At 36.1% G+C, this 25500-nt stretch overlaps 1 long non-coding RNA gene across 7 annotated transcripts in view; it reads left to right on the plus strand.

The window, feature by feature from the left end:
- The window catches only part of LOC116565197, a 155319-nt gene that overhangs the window by 9683 nt on the left and 120136 nt on the right, over positions 1–25500 (plus strand). For 6 of the 7 annotated variants that reach the window (XR_004275311.1, XR_004275310.1, XR_004275312.1 and 3 more), the window contains exons 2-3: positions 5906–6183; positions 20181–20263. This is a non-coding gene — a long non-coding RNA (uncharacterized LOC116565197). Of the gene's footprint in view, positions 1–3397; positions 5189–5905; positions 6184–20180; positions 20264–25500 lie in introns of those variants that run through there. The other variant, XR_004275317.1, reaches the window with a different exon arrangement.

The raw sequence follows: 25500 nt of genomic DNA on the forward strand, positions 1-25500 counted from the left end.
GTGTGTGTGTGTGTGTGTGTGTGTGTGTGTGTGTGTGTATGTGTGTGTGTTTGCCCCAAGATTTGCAGCATATATATTTAACTTACTATAGGTTACTGTCAAATATTATACTACTAATTTTGCAGTATATATATTTAACTTAGTATAGACTATCTTCAAATATTATGCTCCTCACTTTAAGTGTAAGAGCCTTACAATAATATACTTTTCTTTCTCCCTGCCCTGCCATGCCTTTTATTTTTCTGGTCAAACATATGTTATAAACTCTGCAAAACATCATTACTTTTGCTGTAAGCAGTCCATTACCTTTTAAAAAGGTTTATATAATTTTTTAAAAGTCTTTTATATGTGTCAGCCTATTTACCATTTCCAGTGCTATTTATTCTTTCATGTAGATCCACATTTCTTCTTGATACGATTTTCCTTCTGCCTGAAGGGCTTCCTTTAACTTTTCTTATAATGCTAGTTGCTGGTGACGAATTCTGGAAAAGCCTTTATTTCAGATTCATTTTCAAGTGAAGAATACAATCTTAGGTGAATAGGGATTTTTTTGTTTTTTTCTTTGCTGTTTTTCATTCTTTTCAGTAATTTAAAGATGGCCCTCCATTGTCTTTCAGTTTGCATTGTTTCTGATGAGAAATCTACTGTTATTTTTGTCTTTGTTTCTATATGGAATCGATCTTTTTTTACTTTGTCTGCTTTGCTACATTTGAGATTTCTCATTACCACTAATTGACAATTAGAAGGGCTACGTAGAAAAACCAAAATAAACTACAGACAGTTTTTTAGAATTAATAGAATTTGGCACATTTTTAGATACAAGATCAATATATCAAAACCAATTTTATTTCTAGATAGGAGCATAAGTCTTTCATATATATATATATATATATATATATATAGAGAGAGAGAGAGAGAGAGAGAGAGAGAGAACAGATAAGTTGTACCTAAAAATGTAATAAAATATGTGCATGAACTTTATGTAGAAAATTATAAAACTTACATAAATTAAAAACAAAACATTAAAGAAAACCTAAATAAATGGATAGACATGCCATCTTCATGTTAGGAAGACTTAATACAGATTAATTCTCACCGAGATTATAATTTTAATTCAAATAATCTTAGTCTTGACATTTTTTTTCCTCAGAGTCTAAGATTACACATATTAAAGAAGAGAAAAATACAAAAGACAGTTAAGACAACTTTGAGAAAGAAAAACAGGGTGAGGGATTTGTCTTATATTTAAAATTATTTTTAAATTATAGCAATTACAGCAATAATTAAAATTTTTGTAGCAATTTTCATGGTGTAGGGCAAATAGGCTAATTGAAGAGTAGAGAGGCCCCAAACAGTCTCTAAAGAATATGATGTATGACGAATACTACATTATTGAGTGTAGTGGGGAATGGATGGATTATTCAGTACGTAAAGAGTTCTAGGAGTACCTGGGGGTTTATATGGACGGGGTGTGTGTGAGGATGAATTTAGTCTTGTTTCACACCATTCACAATCATTTTCAGGTAGATTAAAGACATAAATGTGAAAAGAGAAATGAAAGTGAGGTCTGTAAACAGTAATATCAACACCACTTATAAGCTAAATCTGGATTTTAAAATTTTTCAGGTTATTATAGGAATATTAAACTTGGAGAAACACTGGTAAAGGAGATTTATCCATATAAAGGAGATTTATATAAATAAATCTCCTTTACCAGTGTTTTATTTATATTTAATTTATATGGATAAATCTCCTTTATTTGACAGTAGTCTATAGTAAGTTAAATATGTATACTGTAAATCTTGAAGCAAACACACACACACACACACACACACACACACACACACACACACACACGCACCCCATTGGGGTGGAGAAATAGGTTTTTTGTTTGTTTGTTTTTGAGACAGAGTCTTGCTCTGTCGCCCAGACTGGAATCCAGTGGCTGATCTCAGAGCACTGCAACCTCCGCCTCCTGAGTTCAAGCGATTCTCCTGCCTCAGCCTCCCGAGTCACTGGGGTTACAGATGCCTGCCACCATGCCTGACCAGTTTTTATATTTTTAAATGGAGACTGGGTTTCACCATGTTGGTCAGGCTGGTCTGGAACTCCTGATCTCAGGTCATCCACCTGCCTCAGCCTCCCAAAGTCCTGGGATTACAGGCGTGAGCTGCCATGCCCAGCCCGAAATTGTTTTTACAAAACACAAAATGCAGAAACCATAAGAGAAAAAATGAAATTGATATTAAAATTAAATATTTCAACTACTGGCTAAAAGTGGCCATTTTCCAGAAGTGTTCCCACATAGGTGACAGAAAGCTTGACTTAAACTGGCTTAAGCATGAAAGGGGATTGATTGGCTCATTAATCTAATGACCAAGTGGAACCATAGACATGGCAGAACCCAACAATTCCACCAAGAAGTAGGAGAAGGAGAAAACAGTAAGCTGTGGCAATGCAGCCATTCCAACCCCAAAGGACTGACTGGCTGGACAAGGATAAGGATAATTCTGTTTTGAGTAGATGACGATTACCTAGAATGCTGGCAATGGTCCAGAAGATAACCCAATATAGATAAGGAACCTACTTTGCTGGGTTTTCTAAGAAATATATATATATATATATATATATATATATATTCATTTCCACAGTAACCATCAGAAGAGACTGTAATTGATACAGTGATTTGTACCTGAATGAAAGCTGCGACATAGAAACCCAGGAGGAAACCAGTATCTCAAACAGTACAATTATATGACAGTGTTTGAAATGCTGGAGGAAGCTTCATTCAAAGCCAGGCCTACCTATGGACTTTTCAGTTGCATGAGGCATTGTTATTAGAGCCTTATGGTGTATCCAGAAAATTGTCTGTAATTTTTAGCAGCAACTCGAACTTCTTTCTTTGATTTTTTTTTCATGGCAAATAATTTCTCAATATAATTTTTAACAACAGTCCTTTGGCATATATAAAAGATATTGCTATTTTACAACTCAGGCTAATTAAATTCTACATAGAAGCTATCAATTATGCTTAATTTTTGAAGCCTAAATCATTCTTTAACAATACAAATTAAAATAGGTTTCTATCTAAAGTTACATATCAAAACTTATGATAGATAAACCATTAGCATTTAAGATTAGTGTATACAAGAATAATGGCAATTACACTTTTCCTTTTTTTTTTTTTTTTTTTTTTTTTGAGACAGAGTCTCTGTCTCTCACCCAGGCAGGAGTGCAGTGGCACAATTATAGCTCATTGCAATCTAGAATTCCTTGGCTCAAGCATTCCTCCCACAGCAGCCATGTGCGTAGCCAGAACTACAGGTGTGTGCCACTGTGCCTGGATTTTTTTTTAATTGGTATTTTTTAAGAGATGGGGTCTTACTATGTTGCCCAGGCTAGTCTCAGACTCCTGGCCTTAAGCAGTCTTCCTGCCTCAGCCTCCCAAAGTGTTTAGATAATAGGCGTGAGCCACTATGCCTGGCCCCATGCTTTTCCATTTTATTAGGAAGGTGATTCAGGATGAATAGGAAAATATCACGGGAAAGTCCTTTGCTCAAACACAGACACACACACACACAGAGACACACACAAAAAAACATTTTAATAAGAGTAAGAATTTTTGGAAAAGTTGTTAGCCCATTCCCTCTTAGTACAGTTTTAGTTGATTTTACATTGTAAATGCTAAAGGAAACATTTTAAAAATTGTTTTGATATGTCTTCAAAGTTATAAAAGTTATAAAGTTGTCAATGTTGAAATATATTTGGTAGTTTAGCATTATCTTGCTTCCAGGATAATGTTCTCACACTTTATAGCTTTAAAAATGTACTTTACTCATGAGAACTAAACATGTTATGCTTTGAGAAACTAAAGTGGAAAAGTTTAAAAGGTACTTCGTAACTTTTCTTGAGGCGGGAATTGAAAAAGGATAAGACTGTTTGGATTATGTTGTTCTCTAATTTAGTAAAAAAATATATTAATGAATGTATGTTAACCTTCAGGTTATCATCATTCTTTCTCAAGATAGTTTTATGGTAAAAATAGACTACTGAGCTGTCTTGTTAAATTTTTAAAGATGAGTTTGGATGAGTTGCAAATAACATCCTCTACCCTTAGGTCAAAAAGAATATGTAAACCAAAATTTTTTAGATAGAAATACTTATTATAGTTTTGACTGTCACACTTCTTGCTAAAATGATTGTATAAGAATATACTCTTTTTAAAGTTTTATTCTGAATATGTTCTGAATTTGTAACACATGTTCCTTTTTAACATGTTCAGAGTAACACATATTCATTTTATTGTCATTAAAATTTTCTTTTAAAGTCAAAGATAAAGTTGTACTCAGAAATAAACTTTGTTAATATTTTGACATATCTGACATATCTTATTTTCTAATTTTTTCTCTCTATACGTATATGTAGATTTTGTGGTTATTACTAATGAAGATTGGCCAGGCGATGGTGGCTCACGCCTGTAATCCCGGCACTTTGGGAGGCTGAAGCAGGTGGATCACCTGAGGTCCGGAGTTCGAGACCAGCCTGGCCAACATGGCAAAACCCTGGCTCTACTAAAAATACAAAACAGACCAAGACTTCATCTCAAAAAAAAAAAAAAAATGAAGATTATGTTGTACATGTAATCTTTATCCTTTTCTTGGAAATCATGAATCTTTTTTATGTCATTAAATATATTTTCAAATGCAAAATATAGATTTTAATAACTACAAAATATTCTTTCTTAGTTCAACAAACATTTAATCTTCAATGTGCCAGGCATAACACCATAATCGTTTTTTATTATAATGTGTTTTTTAAATTAAAAGAAACATTTCAAAATATTTTCTTAATATACTTCTCTCCAGGGATTATTCCAAGCATGCACATGGAAGCCTGTTTCTCTATGGAGGGAGCTAGAGGCAACTCATAATCTAATAGTCAGGGGTTCTTGGAATTCATTCCCAACCTCTTCATTAATTACTAAAAATATTTACCATAACCTTTTAAATCATTATTCTATTGTATATTTTGCTGGTTTATAAAGTTCCTTAATATAAAAAGTACCATGGTAAACATATCTACATGTAAATATTTGATAATATGTATTATTATTTTCTTTAGGATGTGCTTTCAGAGTATGCAGTGGTTAAGGCACTTGATATCATTGATGGCTTTATATCCATAAAAGGTATACTTTTCTGCAGGAATTGTTTAAGTGTATGCTCATCACAATGGAGTATTTCCGTTTTTAATTAGTACATACATTATGTTATCATTATATTTATTACCAATTTTTTAATTAAAGTAAGACAATTGCATAGATTTCTTATTGCCATCACTCCTCACCAATGAGGAAAAAATAAAACTCTGAACACTTAGCAGTTTGTTCTGGTGTCTAACAACATATTTCTTAAATTTTTTTTTTTTTTTTTGAGAGGGAGTCTTGCCCTGTACCCAGGCTGGAGTGCAGTGGCAGGATCTCAGCTCACTGCAGCCTCCACCTCCCGGGTTCAAACAATTCTCCTGCCTTAGCCTCCTGAGTAGCTGGGACTACAGGTGTGCGCCACCACGCCCAGCTAATTTTTGTTTTTTGTTTTTCAGTAGAGACGGGGTTTCACCATGTTGGCCAGGATGGTCTTGATCTCTTGACCTTGAGATCTGCCCACCTTGCGATCTGCCTGCCTCAGCCTCCCAAAGTGCTGGGATTACAGGCGTGAGCCACTGGGCCCGGTCTCTAATAACATATTTCTACATAATGTGATTTTCAGGCATTATTTTCAGACTACCCATTATGGAAGAGGAGGAAATATTAATAGCACTCTGACGCTGCCCTAACTCCTATCTACCCAATCTGCCAATATGCTTATATCATATTTTAATGTATAATTTTGTGTTTCCTTTCTAGAATTTCCCTACATAGAGTACTCCATCCTCTTGTTCCAGTCTCAGCTGGCTGCTCCATGGGCTACTTCATAGCTTTCATCACAGAGCTTTGCTTGGCCTCTCTCCTGTGTGTATCTCTGTTTCTTGGATTCTGTGCTTTCATTTTCCCGCTGTACTCTGATATTTCAGTGAAGTTTATCCACGAAGTCCAGAATTCTGCCTGGAAACCAGCTTCCTCCTCAGCTCCAGCTCTTTTAATGGGTACATCCAAACCGATGACTTCTCCTTCCTGCTGCATAGGTAACACTTACTTGTTGGTCTAATTTCCATTTTCCAGAAATTTCTCAAAATGTCTGCTGATAGCCCTGTACTCATATTTTTCATGTGGGTTCATAGCTTTCATATTTCTTTATTATTGTAAATGGGGGCTGTGGAAGGTGAGGAAACACATCCTTTCTTAAAACAGAAGCTCTCTTTCATTAACTAAAATATTTTTATCGACTCTAGAAAATGCAGAAAGTTAGTACAAGATCATTAGACAGAAAGTCAAAGATTACAGAAGTGCTGAAGTAGATCATTCTTTTTTTTTTTTTTCCCATTTATTTTATTGCATTTTAGGTTTTGGGGTACATGTGAAGAACATGCAAAATTGTTGCATAGGAACACACGTGGCAGTGTGATTTGCTGCCTTCCTCCCCATCAGCTACATCTGGCATTTCTCCCCTTGCTATTTCTCCCCAGCTTCCCACCCCCCACCGTCCCTCCCCTATTTCCCCCCAACTGACCCCAGTGTGTAGTGCTCCCCTCCCTGTGGCCATGTGTTCTCATTGTTCAACACCCGCCTATGAGTGAGAACATGCGGTGTTTGATCTTCTGCTCTTCTGTCAGTTTGCTGAGAATGATGGTTTCCAGGTTCATCCATGTCCCTACAAAGGACCCAAACTCATCGTTTTTGATGGCTGCATAATATTCCATGGTGTATATGTGCCACATTTTCCCTATCCAGTCTATCGTCGATGGGCATTTGGGTTGGTTCCAGGTCTTTGCTATTGTAAACAGTGCTGCAATGAACATCCGTGTACATGTGTCCTTATAGTAGAATGATTTGTAATCCTTTGGATATATACCCAGTAATGGGATTGCTGGGTCAAATGGAATTTCTATTTCTAGGTCCTTGAGGAATCGCCACACTGTCTTCCACAATGGTTGAACTAATTTACACTCCCACCAACAGTACAAAAGTGTTCCTATTTCTCCACATCCTCTCCAGCATCTGTTGTCTCCAGATTTTTTAATGATCGCCATTCTAACCGGCGTGAGATGGTATCTCAGTGTAGTTTTGATTTGCATTTCTCTGATGACCAGTGATGATGAGCATTTTTTCATGTGTTTGTTGGCCTCACGTATGTCTTCTTTTGAGAAGTGTCTGTTCATATCCTTTGCCCACTTTTGAATGGGCTTGTTAGTTTTTTTCTTGTAAATCTGCTTTAGTTCTTTGTAAATTTTGGATATCAGCCCTTTGTCAGATGGGTAAACTGCGAAAATTTTTTCCCAATCTGTTGGTTGCCAATTCACTCTAATGATTGTTTCTTTTGCTGTGCAGAAGCTGTGGAGTTTGATTAGGTCCCATTTGTCTATTTTGGCTTTTGTTGTCAATGCTTTTGGCGTTTTGGTCATGAAGTCCTTGCCTACACCTACGTCCTGAATGGTTTTGCCTAGATTTTCTTCTAGGGTTTTTATGGTGTTAGGTCTTTCTTACTTTCTTTGCAATGTCCATTACATCCACACATAGGTAAACTGTTACAAAGCCAGAATGGTGAAAGAGTAAAACAATGGCTGAGGGAAGTGGAGGTTAAGATATAGCTCAACAGTGAAAGTGGCAGGGAAAAAGCTGGGCAAAGCAAAGATCATCTTTTGTACAGTTGATACAGTAGGCTAAAGGTGCAGTGTTCTGTATTAGCTAGAGCAAAATGAAGGAAATAAATTAAGTCCCTTATACCTAAGACCTCTATTTTTCTGTTGATTACATATGCGGTGGCAATGGAAAGAAGGGAAAGTAATGGTGATAGCATTTGCTGATTCTCTGATCATGCAACACTGGCAGCATTCTAGACTCATTCTATTAATTACATTAACCACATCTTATAAAACACGTTTCCAAAGGCCGTATGTAAGAGGCCTTGGCTTCATTTGTTGCATTTATTAGCTCCTTAAGTTGACAATATATAATTGTTTTCATATAATTTTCATCAAATAAAATTCATTTTAATTTGTATGAACATATTTAAAGTGGAAAATATCTTCTCAAATGGTCCGTATCTCAGGCAGCGGATATTTTATGGGCTTCGCATCTGAACAGCCAGAGATCTCAGGCATAGCATGCATTAATCACAACCACTTACTGACCTGGTTCAGATGCTTACTCAGTACATGGGACTAGACTCAGAGTGTGCCTTAGGCTAAAGAAAAAATTATTCAAGTTGAGCATATCCATAAACTCTTGCTCAAGCTATGTATTTGGGGGGATAAACACAAGTTTATTCCTAGTTGAAAAGATACGATGCTTAGGACTGAACCTGTTGCCTTTCTGGAATTAAGAGCTAGAAAACATAGAGACATTTCTTTCTAACTGACACAGTTTCTAATAGAAACAATCCACCAGGATATTGAGCCCACATTTTAAGAGTTCTTTGGAATTTACTGAAAATGGAAAACTGATTACATTGGGCACATAGGACATTTATATTTATAGATACATTTTAGATAAGACAAGAATTTTAAAAGCCAGAAATCACTTTTACTGGGCATTTTCAGAAAAATGTTGTCAACTTTTTATAATTTTTAATAGGCAAGAAAAGGATTGTTATATTGATATTGACAGAAATTAGGTGGTTAATTAGAGAGTCTAGCATAAAAGGATGGATTGCTCTAACAGTGGTTTAGAATTTTTCTTTATATGATTCAATTTTGTGGTCTGGCAAAGGCCCAATAGTCATTTATCTGGTATGCATACCTTTCCACAGCTGGATTTTCAAATATGATTATAAAGTTCGTATGACAGAACTATTCTGAAAATAAATATGTCAGCAGGCTTTGCTTTATTTTATGTATTTATTCTGGATATAACATAACTTGATACAAACACAGACTACAATTTAAGACATTTTGCCAGAGCTCTTCAAGTATAGCATCGTTTGAGATTGTGGAAGGTGATTTAGAAACACCTGGGTTGAATATTTATATCCCAGTCTTAAATCCTAAAAGCCTTCAGTTTTATAGTACTTTCGGGGAAAGACAGGAACTACATTAATACTTGTTAGTGTAAAAGTTAATGCATTGCTGGAAAAGCCTTGGAAAAAATTAGAAAATTAATGCAAAAAATGAAGGGAAAATTTAAAAAGGTAGTATTTGATCAGCATTTGTAGGTTTAGGGATGTATTTTTTAGAATATATTTTTAGGAATATATCTTTCATATTTTAGTGTTTGGGAGGATGATGAGAAGATTCATTAGAATAAAATTCTAAGTCTTGTATGTAAATGAGAATTTTTGTTTGTAGTAGTATTTTATGGAGTGTGGCTAAGAGTCCCATCTAATGGTGAAACAAAAATGAACAGAATATTCTCCTCAAGCTCTATGTGGTCCTCCTGGTACCTCTGTCTTTTTAATGACACTGTTCTCATGCTCTCCTTCCTCCCTTCCTTAATCTGCTTGGTCCAACTTGATGCCACACAAGACAAAAAGCGTATTTGATAGAAGAATATAAGCTGATATTAGTAGGGAGCAGAACCATAAGGTCTCCTCTCTTCTTGAGTAATATGTTTACATTTAACAGCAGTCATCTAGAGGAGCACCTCCAGCTTTCCTGTCAGAAAGAGTGATTTTCGGATAGTGTGGTAGAAGAGCAAGCAGCACTGTAGCTCATGATGTAAATATTTTCTCAGAGTGGAAATTTTATAGCCTACCATATAACATGTTAGCTACATAACCTGTCATACACTTGAAAAAGTCCTTTCATGAGATAATCTTTACCAATTATAAATAATAATAGTCATTGCTAATATGTTTGAGTACTTTACTTACTCTGGCCAGGCACAAAGTGGTTTACATATATTAACTCACTTGAATCTCCCAATAATTGTATTAGGTAGGTCCTTTAGTTATCTCACTTTATGGATGAGATATCTGTCAATTCTCTTTTGTGATTAATGCACTACCTCCAAAATTAGTGGCTTAAAATAGCAACCCATCATTTAATTCAAGATTCTGTGGAATGATGGCTTGGGTGGGGCTTAGTTGGCTAGTTCTTGTTCTGAGCCAAAATAGGTGATCTTGGCTGAGCTCTATGAACCTGTGATCAGCTAGTGAGCCGGTTGGGGCCTGACTGATCTGTAAAGACCTTAGCTAGATCTTACTCCAACAGGACTTATCCCCGCACAGTTTCTCATTCTCTAGCCTTCCAGCCCTGGCTTGTTCATGTGGTAGTCTCACAATTCCAAAAGCTCTCAAATGAAACTGCAAGGCCTCTTAGGCCCGGCTATGACACTAGCATAACCTCATTTTTGGTGCATTGTATTGGTCAAAGCAAGTAATGACTCCTACCAGGTTCAAAGTAGGGGGAAAAAGACTCCACTTTTCGAGAGGGGTATCATTGTGGGTTTTTTTACATTTGCTTCTGAATCTAAGACATGTGTCATGACTTGCCAAAGATCACAGTTAGTAAATAAAGGAATTGAATTAAAATCCATGCAGCTTGAGGCCATTACACTGCATAATTCAGCATTGTGTTTCAAATGTCAATGCTAACCCTTGACCTCTTCCTCCTGTTGATGCTAGGGTACCATACCAATTTCTAATTATAAATTCTTTTTAAAATGGTACTAGTAGCTTTGAATGTGCAAACTAAAAATTGTTAAATAATCTCTGCAAAATCTAATGGGTCTAGACCAGTATGTTATAGACTCTCCATGAGTCTCAAGAGTTCATCAAGTCTCTTGGACAAGGAAGGGTGTCAGATCTGAGACTCCAGTTAATGACTTACTAACTCACAATGGGCGTTTCATCTCTTCAGAATGGTCTCTGGGACTGGAAGCTAAATATGGAGATTGTGAGTGGCTTTTGGGAAAGGCAATGGAAACCAAATAAACAAAATGAGTTACCAAATACCCTTTCGTACATTCAATTCCCTTCCCATCGTATTGATCGACCCTGAGTCTGTTTAGTCCAGGTGCAGTTTTATTTACTGGCATCAATGGCTCTGGAATCATCAGGATTGCCTCATGGTTATTGGTTTTCATTTTGGATCCCAGATGACTGTGATATTTTCCCTTCATTATTTAACCACACATTTAATTCAAAGCTCATTCATGCTCAGTAAGATAGCTTTTAATATCTCCATATTCCCTAAATCTGGGAGCCTGAACCATTGACATGAAATACTTCTAGGACCCAGGCTTTTAAAATTGGAAATATGGCTGGTTGCTTCTTATCTCAAATTTCCTTTCCCTATAGTGATCATTTTTTTTTTCATTTTGAGCTTCCACTTTTCTTTTTGATTAAGAAAAATAAATGAACTGAAATAGAATTCTTTCTTCTTCTTGTTTTATTCATTGCCATGCCCTTTAGTGGTTCCTGTACTGTGTGTTCTGGAGAGTTATGGACCTCAAGAGTCGGCATAGGATCTTATGAGATGATGAAAGCTGCCGACACAATAGCTGTTTTCTCCACTGAGTCCAAGTGCTTTTGCTTTTGAGTCCCTACTTCTTGATGTCAGCAGTGAGCATGAAGAACAGTTTCAAAAAAAAAAAAACAAAAAAAAAAAGGTCAGCTTCTTTCCAGAGCTCTTTGGTAAAAATATGTAATGACTACAGATTGGATTTTTCAATTTATCACTCCATCTAGAAATCTATTTTTTTAAAAATGCTTGGTTCTTTATATTTTCACAAGGAGGGACCATATTTATTATTTATTGTTATGTATATCTTTTTAAATTGTTTTTTTGAGACAGGGTCTTGCTCTGTCGCCCAAGCTGTACCACAGTGGAGTGGTCATAGCTCTAAAGCGATCCCCCTGTCTCAGCCTCCTGAGTAGCTGGGACTACAGGAATGCCACCATGCCCAGCTCACTTTTAATTATTTTTAGAGACTGTTGTCTCACTATGTTATCCAGACTGGTCTCAATCCTGGTCTGTAAGCAGTTCTCCCATCTCAGCCACCCAAAGTGTTGGAATTACAGGATTGATCCACCATGGGCTGTATATGTCTTGAATACCTCTATCAAACGTGTATATGTTATTTATTAAAGGCCAAGCATCATTTTAAGTGTTTTCTCAATACTCAATTTTTTTAATGTCTCCATATAATAATGTGCTACAATATATATTTTAGGCTTAAAAATGTTAATATTATTAAAACCTGGCATCTTAGCATAAGAAATATTCTGAATAAAGGTCGTAACTGGATATACCTAGGTATGGATTACAGACCTATTGATAACAGAGGAATAAAGGAACATTCTATTAAGCAACAAGGAAATTGCAGTCACTCAAACCATGTGTATAAAGGATAATTGCTACAGTAGTAAGGCAAAAGCTAGACTTGAATACTTTAGAATATAGAATAACATCTAAAAAGACTGTAGACATATACCAACATAGAATATAGAATAACATCTTAAAAGTCTGTAGACATACACCAACATGTTACTCTGGGACATGAGAATAAGGGTTTCTTTTTCTTTTAAATATTTACATATTTTTCTATTTTCTAAAATTAGCCCACTTTTCTTTGATATATAACTGAACAAAAATCTGAAACAAATTCAGATATATATATATATCTATATATATATTTTTTTCAGATAATTCAAATATATAATATATGTATATTCGTTTGTTTGCTTGAGATGGTATCTTGTTGTTTCCCAGGATGAAGCACAGTGGCACAATCTCGGCTCACTGCAACCTCCACCTCTCGGGTTCAGGCAATTCTCCTGCTTCAGCCTCCCAAGTAGCTGGGATTACAGGCAACCATCACCATGCCTGGCTAATTTTTGTATTTTTAGTAGAGACAATGTCTCACCATGTTGGACAGGCTGGTCTTGAACTCTTGACCTCAGGTGATTATCCCTTCTCGGCGTTCCACAGTGCTAGGATTACAGGCGTGAGCCACCTCACCCAGCCAAATTCAGATATATTTTTTGATCTATCAAACATTTGTATTGTAATGATAAAATAGTTTATTTAAAAAGATAATTGTAACATTTGCAGAAAGAACAGAAAAAAAGATATGTGAAACAATCATTTACAATCACATTACTATGAGGTAAGTACTGTTACCATTTTCTCATATTCCCTCATTCATTTTTTCAACATATCATTATATATATGCACATGCACACCTATGCATGCACACACACAAACACACAATTTTGATTCCTAATTTTTACCTTATCAAAAATTCCACATCATATGGAAAATATGAAGAAAAATTCTTCATATTTTAATTGCTATAAAATATTTCATGGTACAAATGACATAAGTTGTTTCCTCTCTTATTAGACTTTTGAGTTTTTATTTTTTGTTATTTTATATATATATATATATTGTATTTTTTGATATTATAAAAAATAGATTAACATACTTTCTGGTAACTTTTTGTGTGCTTTAAAAAAAAATATTTCCCAAGGGAATTGTTAGTGACTTTCTAATCACCAAACCCACTGCTGTTTGTCAGTCCTCATCCTTCATGTCATTTGTACTGCTTGCCTGATATTGGGTACCTTTTCTTCCCTGTTGCATCCCTCTTCTCCCATGGCTTTCATGAAATAGTGGTTTCCTGATTATGCTACTGGTCCAACACCTTTCTCAGTTCCCTAAAGGTTTGTTTTTCCTTGTGCTTTCCTAACTTGATGGTCCTAATATTTGGAATTCCATCTTTTTTTTCAGTTCTTACATGACTATCTCCCTGAATCCTAAGCTTTTATGCGTCTATGAAATTGAAGCATAAAATTTCTTAAAATCCTTCTGTGAGGATTACCACTAAATCTTTTCCTTGAGTTCTGAACTCTTTCCCATTCTCTAGATTCACATTTCTCCTTGCTGTGGATGGCTACTTAAAATTCAAAATGTTTGAAATGGAAAGCAAATTTAACAGCAAGGCAACCATTTCTCCTGTTATATTTCCCTCTTATTTCTACCTGCGGCATTACAGTGCTTTCGGTCTTGAACTTGGAGTCTTTAAAAAAAAAAAAAAAGGCTTACTTGAGATGTAATCAAACTTTACATATTGAAATTATAGAGTTTTGTCTGTTTTAAAACCATTGTAACAATCAAGATAATCAATTCTATCACCCCAAAAGTATATTCAAGCTCTTTTAAATTACTTTCTTTTAAATTTTAAAATTTCTTTTAAATTTTAAAATTCCTTTCTCTAGTCCCATCCTGAGACAAATGCTGATTTACTTTCTGTCACTATAGATTACTTTTCATTTTCTTGAGTTTCATATGAATGAAATCATACAGTATGTACCCAGCATAATGATATTGAGATTTATCTACAATGTTGCATGCATTAATATCTTTTTCTTTTTATTGCCAAATAGTATGTCACACATGGATGTATCAAAATTTGGTTTATCCATTCACTTGTTGATGACATTTGGATTGTTTCTAATTTTTGATTTTTAGAAATAAAGCTGCTATGAACATTGGTATTGTAAACCAAAAAGTAGCTAAGACAAGTCTTAATCAATTTAGAAGTTTATTTTGCCAAGGTTAAGAACATGCCTATGACACAGCCTCAGAAGGTTTTGATGACATATGCCCGAAATTGTCAGGCTACAACTGGGTTTTACACATTTTTGGGAGACAAAAGACATCAATCAATACATGTAAGATGTACATTGGTTTGGTCCAGAAAGGTAGGACAACAGGATGTGGAGGATTTCAGGTCACAGGCACATTCAGAGATTTTCTGATTGGCAGTTGGTTGAGTTATTATCTAAAGACTTGGAATCTAATCTGTCATGAGAGTTTTTAATAAAGTAAAATAAAGACCTGGAATCAATAGAAAGAAGTGTCTGGGTTACTATAAAGGGCTGTGAACACCAAGGTTTTATCATGCAGATGAAGCCTCCAGGTAGCAGGCTTCAGAGAGAATAGATTGTAAATGTTTCTTATGTTTCTTATCAGATTTAAAGACCATTTTCTATCAGTCTTAAGGTCTGTGTTGATGTTAATGGTTCCCATCATGGCCTGAAGTAGTTTTACAGGTTAACTTTGGAATGCTCTTGGCTGAGAGGAGGGGTTCATTCAGAATGGTTGAGGGGTTTAGAATTTTATTTTTGTTTGCAGTATGCAAGTTTTTGTGTGAACATATTTTTTTGGGGTGTCTCTTGTGTAAATTTCTAGGAGGTAAGTGTATACTTCATTTTCAAAGAAACTGCCAAACTGTTTCCCAAAGTAGTTGTACAATTCCTATCAGCAGCATATGAGAGTCTAGTTGCTTCATATCTTCAATGTCTTAGTCTGTTTATCATACTGTAACAAAATACCTTGGACTTGGTGATTTATGTATAATATAAATTTATTTCTCATGGTTCTGGATGCTGGGAAGTTTAAGATCAAGGCACCAGCAGATTCACTGTCTAGTGAGGGCTGCTGTCAGGTTTCAAGCTGGTGCCTGGTTACTGCATCCTTTATGGCAGAAGGCAGAGGGCGAAAGGAATGATCACTGTGTCCTCACATGGCAGAAGAGATGTCAGGGATAGAAAGGATAAACTCTATATGAAGCCTTTTCTACGAGGATATTTATCCTATTCACACAGGCAGAGCCCTCATGACCTAACTGACTCCTAAAGGAATTGATACTATTATATTGACAATCAAATTTCAACATATGAATTTTGGGAGATAAAATTCCACTCCTGGACCCCCTCCAAATTTTTTGTTCATCTCACTTGCAAAATACATTTATTCCATCTCAGTAGCCTCAAAAATCTTAACGCGTTCCAGCATCAACTCAAAAATCTGAAGTCCAGACTGTCTTCTAAGTACCATCTAAATTAGATATGAGTGAGACTCAAGGTCTGATTCACCCTAAGGCAAAATCGCCTCTGACTGTGAACTTGTGAAATTAAACAAGTTGTGTGCTTCCAAAATATAATGTGGAACAGGCATAAAATAGACATTCCTATTCCAAAAGGGAAAAAATAGGAATGAAGAAAGGGAAAATAGGTTCCATGTAACTCCACAATCCAACAAGGCAAACAATATCACATTTTGAGGCTTGAGAAGGGTCTTTGACTCCATGTCCCACCTTTTGGATACCTTGAGGCCCAAGTTGGGGCCTGACTCACAGGTTGGGGTCTGGTGCCTGTGACTGTCCTAGGCTGGTGTTGTACACTGGTGGCTCTAATGGTCTCAGGGGAGCCCTGCCCCTATGGCTCTGCTAAGCATTGTCCTAGTAGAGACTCTTTGAGATGGTCCTGCCCCTGTGGCAGTTCTCTGCCTGGGCCCCAAGGCCCTCCCAGAACATCCTTTGAAATCTACATGAAGGTAGCTATGCCCCCATAGTTTGTGTACTCTGTGCACCTGCAGACTTCACACCCTGTGGATGCTGCTAAGGTTTACCACCAGTGTCTTCTGGAGTGGTGGTCACTGCAGACTGCAAGCCACACATTGAGTGGCTGAGGAACACTGTGCCAGAATGTAGAAGCAGAAACTCAAGGTGGCCCTGGGCAGCAAACCACAAGGTCCTATGGGCCTTTGAGATAGTTCTGCCTTCAAGGCCCTGGTACTCTGGCCCTGTGATAGGATTGGCAGTTTTGAAGATCTTCAAGATGGCTTTGGAATCATTCTCCCATTTTGTAGGTGAATAGCATCTGGCTTCCTTATGTTCATACCTAATCTCCTTAACAAACAGTCCCTTGGTCACACTCTTGGTGTTCTCTTCTGAACATGCCTTTGCTTTTGTTACAAGCTGAGAATTTTTCAATTCTAAGATCTGCTTCCCTTTTGATTCTAAATTCTATTTTTAATTCATTTATCTCAAGAGAAGCTGTGCCACACCCTTGACACATTGCTTAGAGATTCTTTCGTCAAATATCCTAGTTTTTCATTCTTAAATTCTGCCTTCCACAAAGCACTAGGAAGGGGATATAATTCAGCCAAGTTCTTTTCCACTTTATAACGATGGACTTTCCTCTAGTTTCCAATACCTTGTTTCTCATGCCTAACTGAGACCTCATCAGAATTGCTTTTACTGTCCATATTTCTACAACATTCTGTTCTTGACCACTTAGATACTCTCCAAGATTTCAGTTCCCCCACAGCTCTCTTCTAAGCCCTCACAGGAATTGCCCTTCATGCTTAGTTCAAGGCAATCTAAGCTTTTTCTAGCATACATCTCCAAACTCTTCCAGTCTCTAACCATTACCCAGTTCCAAATCCATTTTCAAATTTTTAGGTATATTATTTTAGTAGCATCTGAATTCTCAGTACCATTTTATGTCTTAGACCATTTGAGTTGCTATAACAAAATGTCACAGACTAGGTGATTTACAAATAATAGAAATGTATTTCTGACCATTCTGGAGGTGGAAAAGTCCAAGATCAAGGTACCAGCAAATTCAGTGCCTGGTAAAGACCTACTCTGCTTCATAGATGGTGCTTTTGCTGTGTCTCCACGTAGTAGAAGGAATGGAAGGGCTAAAGGGACTGAAGTGCTATCTTTAATTTTGCTTATAAAGTCCATTAGTAGCATTTTTGAGAATGGAGCCTGAGTGAACAAATCACCTCCTAAAGACCACACCTGCATCTCTGAATATAATTACTATTGTTGATTAAGTTTCAACTATGAATTTTGAAGGAAAATATTCAGATCACAATACTTATCAACACTTGATATTGTCAGTAATTTTAATTTGAGTCAGTTATTGGTATTGTAATTGTATTTAATTGTGGTCTTAGTTTGTGTTTCTTTGATGACTAATGGTACGGTTCATCTTTTTATCCACACATACTTGCTAAATCACTATCAGTGTACATCTATATTCTTTTGAAATGTACCTGCTAAATCTTTTGGCCATTTTTTAATTGAGTTGTTCATCTTCTTATTATTAACTTGCAAAAGTTCTTTATATATTCTGGATAAAAGTCTTTTTCTACCATATGTATTGTGAATATTTTCTCCAGTTTTTTGGTTTGCTTTTCATTTTTTAAACATCTTTTTTTAAAAAAGTGAGCATTTTTATTCTAATAAAATTTAATTTACCAGTTTTTTTCATTCATGTCTTATGCCTTTAGTGTTCTGTTTTAGAGTGAATGAGTTAAGGAAAAGTAGCTGAGAAGAGTCAATGAATGGCCCTACAGGTCTAAGGATGCAGCCTGAAGTAAACCAAGTGTTTTGTTTTAAAGGTTTATGTGAATTTTGCATTTTATTTAATAAAATGACCTTTCTTGATTTAATGTAAGATTAATGCTTTACATATGAGTTTATCTGATGCTTCGGGATAAAGGCCTATATTTAGTTTATGGTATTGTATTGCACAGTTTCAGAACATATGAACTCTAGGTTGCAAATCATAGAACTGAATAGCCACTTGCCTCAGATATCATAGCATTAATATTGATCATGAGTTTCAGTACAAAGAAAAAAGATAAGGCCACAATTAAAAGTAGAAATTGCTGTAAGGTTCCTATATTTCTATATTTATTGTATTTACAATATAAATAGAAACTACACCAACAATTACCCTTTTCAAATATCATCTTTTGCTTGTACTGGAACATATATATATATGTACAAACGAACGTATATATATGTTCCACAGTTCCAGTACACATATATATGCAGAATATTTAATAAGCAGAAAATATATATATAATCTTTTATCTTTAATATCTTCTGACTCTATTAGTTCATTCTCATGCAGCTAATAAAGACATACCCAAGACTGCATAATTTATAAAGGAAAGAGGTTTAATTCGCTCATAGTTCAGCATGGCTAGGGAGGCCTCAGGAAACTTACAATCGTGGCAGAAGGGAAAGCAGGCATGTCCTTAACATGACAGGAGCAAGGAGAAGTGCAGAGTGAAGGAGGAGAAAAGCTCCTTAAAAACAACAGATCTTGTGAGAACTCACTCAATATCACAAGAAGAGTATAGAGGCAACCATCCCAATGATTCAATTACCTCCCACCAGGTTCCTTCCACAACACATGGGAATTAAGGGAACTACAATTTAAGACGAGATTTGGGTGGGGACACAACCAAACCATATCACTGAACATTGAGTATGTTATTAACTTTGTATGTAGATTCAATGATTCAACTATTATATTATTATCTTTCTATGTAGATTCAATGAATCAACTATTTAAATATGTCTAGGCTACTAATAAACCTTCCTGGATGAATAACAGATGAACAACTGAATATAAATGAAAACAGATGGTCTTAAAGAAGAGGATTCAGAATTGTCATCAACCCTTCACAATCACTACGTTTTCTCTAATAAGCTCATATGCCCATAGCATATTTCCAAAGTTTATTGACTTCTTCCAGAATTTCTGTATAAAATAATGACTATGATCTCATAGAGTTCAGGATTGCTTACCAAAGAGCATACCTTCTCAGGATGATGCCCTTTCAAAGGAGCTGGTGCCCCCAGGAACACTGGAAGAGGGAGGCATACAGATGTATTACATTCTTAGCCTAAACCCTGCTTTATGATCTCAGAATCTTCCAAACTTTTACTTTTTCCAAATCTGAAAATCTGTTGTCACTCTATGATCCAGAGACATAAGGCAAGCAGAATTTGGTATCTTGATACCAAACCACTCACATAGTATTTGGTATCAAGATTTTTATGCCTTTAAAAGATATATTTGTGGATTTGACCTATTGAGATACATCAGTATTCCTATGCATATGCACACATATTTGCATAGTAAATATTTTAAACAAAGAAGGGTAGTATAATTCTTACAAAACACAAAACAATGGTTTCTGCTGTTGAGCTATTTGCTTTAGATTTGATGTGTCTATAAATGGCTGTATAAAATATGTTTTAAGAAGTGATAATAGGTTAGATATTATGCAACTGAATGTGGCAACTAGGCCTAAGGTATATTACCAGGTTTTTATCTTCATTGAGCAAATCATAGAAGAAAGTGGAGAATTCATTTCGTATCTTTATCTGTGCATATTCCATATTGATTTAACTACTTAAATAATTTTATGGGTATATAGCTCTTACTTCATCTATATCTTTTTTCTTGACTTCTCTGATGGCTTAGGAGAGAAGGAAGCTGTGTTCAGATGTATATGCAAAGACCTGTCAGAACACACACAAATGAGAGAATGGCGAAGGAGTAATCGGGTAATGAGAAGCATTAATAATTTATTTTGCGTAGAAGTCAGATATACAAGCATTAAAATATATGCCTATTATAACCACTAAAATTATGGTTCATTTTGATGGAAAAAATTCTGCTGAAAATCTAATTTCAGGCAATTGTTCACCAAGCAGGATCATGGTAACTATCTTATCTGTGCTTTCTATGTATTTATTTTTCTGATTAATTGTGCTAGTTATGGTAAGCATTTATTAGTCACTCCGTATAATGTATCACAAAATGTAACATGAGTAAAGGCAAGTTATTAGACCTTAGTACCAAAAAGTATTTGAAAATTCAGAGTGTTTATCTCTTCCTTTATAACATGTGACTTCATCTTATTTATGCTGTTGCATCTGGAGTAGTTCAGTATGTTTGCAATAAAGTTACTTAAGTTTGTACATTATGTAGGAATATATTATCATTGTATAAACTCTTAAAGCACAAGTTTCTTTAAAAATTATCATTATATTAAAAAGCATTAGTTTTAAAATAATGTATATTTGGAAGTGCCCTCAATTCGGAACAAATGTGTTGTATTAAAATAAGCTGCTGGCTTTTTTTTTTAAGAGTAAAATTTCCTTTATTTTTCCCACTCTAAAATGTAACAAGTAGTTTTCTAAAGATGACCTCTCTTAATAGATGTTTTCTTCTAGGCCTTTTTTTTTTCGGATGCATGTATACATAGCTGTGATTCTGCACACAGTTTCTATTTTGCATTTCAGACTTGGAATTAAACATATTTTTCCTTTAATACTATAAAAATTGCATGCATATAACTTAAAAATATAACTGTGCCATAATTACTTCAGTTAATACTGTAATATTGCACACTTCAGTTTGGTGTTAAAAAATACTTCAGCAAATCTCTTACTACATGAAGCTGTTTCCCAAATTTCAGATTATTTTATCTTGCTAGAGTATCAGTCAGCTTCACTGCTTTAGTGGCTGGAGATAAGAGATTTATTGCAAGGAACTGGCTTACATGATTATTGAGGCTAGCTAGGCAAGTGTGAAATCCACAGGGAGGATGTCAGGAAGGGCAGTCTGGAACTCTCTTGCATAGGCTGAAACTACTGCCTAAGGCCAGATGAGGTGGCTCATGCCTTTAATCCCAGCATTTTGTGGGGCAGTGAAGGGAGGATTGCTTGAAACCAGGTGTTCCAAGCCAGTTTGGTCAACAAAACCAGACTGTGTTTGTACAGAAAAAATGAGGGAAGGAAAGAAGGAAGGAAGGAAGGAAGGAAGGAAGGAAGGAAGGAAGGAGGGAAGAGAGGGAAGGAGGGAGTGAGGGAGGTAGGGAGGAGCGAACTGATATCTATAGGCAGAAGTGCTTCTTCAGAGAAGCCTAACTGCATTTAAGCCATTTTAACTGATTGAATAACACTCACTGAGTCTTATTTAACTGATTGAATACTGCTTATGGTAATCAATAATTTCCCTCACTAGAGTCAACTGATTATAGACATTAATCACATCTAAAAAATAATATCTTCATAGCATCACCTACCTACATGTTTGTGAATAAGTGGGAACTATAGTCTAGCCAGGTTGACACATTGAAGGACAATCACAGTTAAATTCTCAGAAATAGAATAGCTGAATCAAAGGGAGTGAATTTTTAATTTTTTTCAGTGTTTATAAAATTGTAGACCATTTTTAGAGCAGTTTAAGCTTCACAGCAAGACTGAGAGGAAGGTACAGAGATACCCCATATACTTCCTGTCCCCACACATGATAGTTCCCTCATTACCAAAGTCCTTCACCAAAATGGTACATTTGTTACAACTGATGAAACTACATTGATACATCATTGTCACTCAGAGTCTATGTTTTACATAAGGGTGTTTATGTTTTGTTTTTTGGTATTGAACATTCTATGAGTTTGGACAAATGTGGATATAAATGACATGTATCCATCATTATAGTATCATACAGAGTATTTTCACCGTCCCAGAAATCCTCTGTGTTCTGCCTATTAATCCCTCCTTCCCCCCATGCCTCTTGGCAACAACTATTTTTTTATTGTCTCCATAATTTTGCCTTTACCAAAATGTTATATAGTTTGAATCATATGGTATATAGCCTTTTCAGTTTGGCTTTTTTTTTTTTTTAACTTGGTAATAGGCATCTGAATTTCTTCTCTATCTTTTAATGGCTCGAGAATTTCTTTCATTCTAACACCAAATAATATTCCATCATCTGGAGGTACGGCAGTTTATTTTTCCATCATCTGCTGAAGGACATCTTAATTGCTTCCAAGTTTTGGCAATTATGAATAAACCAGTTATAAACATCCATGCATAGGTTCTTGTGTGGATATAAGTTTTTACCTTTTCTTGTCTAAATACCAAGGAGCATGATTGCAGATTATACGGTAACCACATGTTTAGTTTGTAAGACACTATCAAGCTGTCTTTGAAAGCATCTGTCCCATTTTGCATTCCCAGCAGCAATGAATGAGAGTTCCTATTACTTTATAAACTTTTCAGCATTTGGTGTTATCAGTGTTGTGAATTTGGCTATTCTAATAGGTGTGTATCTCTTTGTTTTCATTTGCTTTTTCCTGATGACTTATACTGTAAGGCATCTTTTCTTATGCTTGTTTGCCATCTGTATGTCTTATTTAGTAGGATGTCCATTAAGATCTTCGGCTCATTTTTAATGTTTTTTTTTTCATATTTTTGAATGTTAAGAGTTCTTTGTATATTTTGGGTAACAGCCTTTTATTAGATATGTCGTCTGCGAATGTTTTTTTCCAGTCTGTGACTTATCTTTCATTTTCTTGGCAGTGTCTTTAATAGAGCAAAAATTTTTAATTTTAATCAAGTCCAGCTTATCAGTTCTTTCTTTCATAAATTGTGCCTTTGCGGTTGTAGACAAAAAGTCATCACCAAATCCAAGATCAACTAGATTTTCTCCTATGTTATCTTCTAGGAGTTTTATGATTTTGAGTTTTACATTTAGGTCTGTTATCCATTTTGGGTTATTTTTTGGGAAGAGAGAAAGGTTTGTGTCTGGGTTCACTTTTTGCACTTGCATGTCAATTGGTCCAGAGCCATTTGTTAAAAAGAGTGATACGTATTTTAAAATTCTTTTTCTAAAAGGTAATCATAATTTTCTCTACTTTCTCATTCTGTTCCTGCCTTCCCTTCGAGTAAATACCAGACTGCCCACCTTGCTACACTATGAATCAATGGAATCAATAACAGTTGAGAGTGCCCCTAGCATTTAAAAAGTACTAGTGTCTCAAGATAGGCACAAAATGTTTTGGCAGTAAGTGTTTAAGGACCTTTCTTTTCTGGGACAGTTTGCCTTCTCCATGTCAACATCTAGTTTCCTGAGCATTGTATAGCTATATCAGCCTCACTAAGTAACTGCTCAAATCTATGTATAGGTGGAAATATAAATTACTATTTATTGCTTTTTATTTATAGGCAATTTAGGTGTTTTAAGGGAGATATAAGTATTAACATTATCAAAAAGTTTAAAGTTACAATAGTAATCTTAAAATAAATATTTGATGTTATATTTATGTTAAGGTTCATTTTTTATGTATTTCTTTGGGAAGCAAAGCTAACGTGTCTCAGAAATCTTCAGTAATATAAATAAAAGGCATGATTTACCTTTCAGAAGCTTTTTTTTTTCCAGTAGACGTGCGTAAAGGTTTATATTATTTTTGTTTTTATTTATTTGAGACAAGGTCATGTTCTGTCACCCAGGCTGGAGTGCAGTAGTGTGATAATGGCTTACTGCAGCCTCAACCTCCTGGGCTCAAGGGATCCTCCCTCCTTAGCCTCCTGAATAGCTGAGACTACAGGCATTTCCCACCACCACGCTTGCATAAACTTATTAATATTATTTGATTTTTAGAAATTTTATCATTAGACAGAGGTTAATGGAGTTATTGATTAAATCGACTTGGAGATGATGTATTTTGAGTTGAATTTTTAGTTCTACTGTGCACTATTTTGGCAAATCTGGACAAATAACTTAATCTCCTCAAGCCTCAGTTTTCTCACTCATAAAATGGAGATACTACCATCTCCTTTGTATGGTTGTATGAGGATTCAATGAGCCGATGCATGTGAAACATGGTATACATGCTGGCACATGAGTCTGTGTGTGTCTGGTGGGGGAGTGTGGATGTGCACATGTACTCTGTACTGTATATTTCCTGCCTTTTTTCTACCTCTCATCCCCATCCTATCACTACCCCAAACATTCAGCCAATTTAGGGACAGGACAGAAAGTGGAAATGGCTTGCAAGTCATTCTTTCTTTTATTTTTCCAAAGCCTTAAACTGTCAGAGAATGTAGAAGGTTTGAAGGAAGCACAAAAGGATGGGGTATAATTAGAAGACAGAGATAGAATGCCTTGAGGAAACATAAAGCGCAAATGTTCCCCTACACTTGTACAAGACCATTCCCAAGGCTGAGGGAAAGGAGGAGGTGGGCTTGTGGATCCTGAGAGCAGAGGTGATCACTATGCTTCTTACTGGCAGTGCCTGAGAAGCTGGCAAGACTCCCAAGAGGAGGGGAACTGAGGTGCCTCGGGCAGGGGAGCCCTGGCAGTCTCACTGTAGATTCCTTAGGCAAAGGAGTATAACAGCAACAAAGATTGCCAAAGCTGCTAAGGTCGAGAGATAACTGGAGTAATTGCCAGGATGGTTGCAGAAGCCCCTGATGTCATTTCATAGGACCCAGAACCAGAACACAACTCTGGGCTGGGCAGGTGCAGTGTGACAGGTCCCCCACCAGGTTACTTAAGTGTGTATGTTCACTGCTTGAATCTTGAAGGCTGGGCAGTGAGCCAAAGCCACGGTACCCAGCCAAGGAGCAGGTGTCCCTAAGAACTCAATCGACCTAGAAAGTATTCGAGAACCTACCAAGAAAAACAGCCTCATCGCTCAAACACAGTAGCCAAAGAGCCAGAAAACTAACTTGGCCGGGCGCGATGGCTCACGCCTATAATCCCAGCACTTTGGGAGGCCGAGGCGGGTGGATCACGAGGTCAAGAGCTCGAGACCGTCCTGGTCAACATGGTGAAACCCCGTCTCTACCAATAATACAAAAATTAGCTGGGCATGGTGGTGCATGCCTGTAGTCCCAGCTACTCGGGAGGCTGAGGCAGGAGAATTGCTTGAACCCAGGAGGCGGAGGTTGCGGTGAGCCGAGATCGCGCTATTCCACTCCAGCCTGGGTAACAAGAGCGAAACTCC

This window comes from Sapajus apella, unplaced genomic scaffold, assembly GCF_009761245.1.
Source record: "Sapajus apella isolate SASKATOON/1434 unplaced genomic scaffold, GSC_monkey_1.0 scaffold39, whole genome shotgun sequence".
NCBI classification, from domain to species: domain Eukaryota; kingdom Metazoa; phylum Chordata; class Mammalia; order Primates; family Cebidae; genus Sapajus; species Sapajus apella.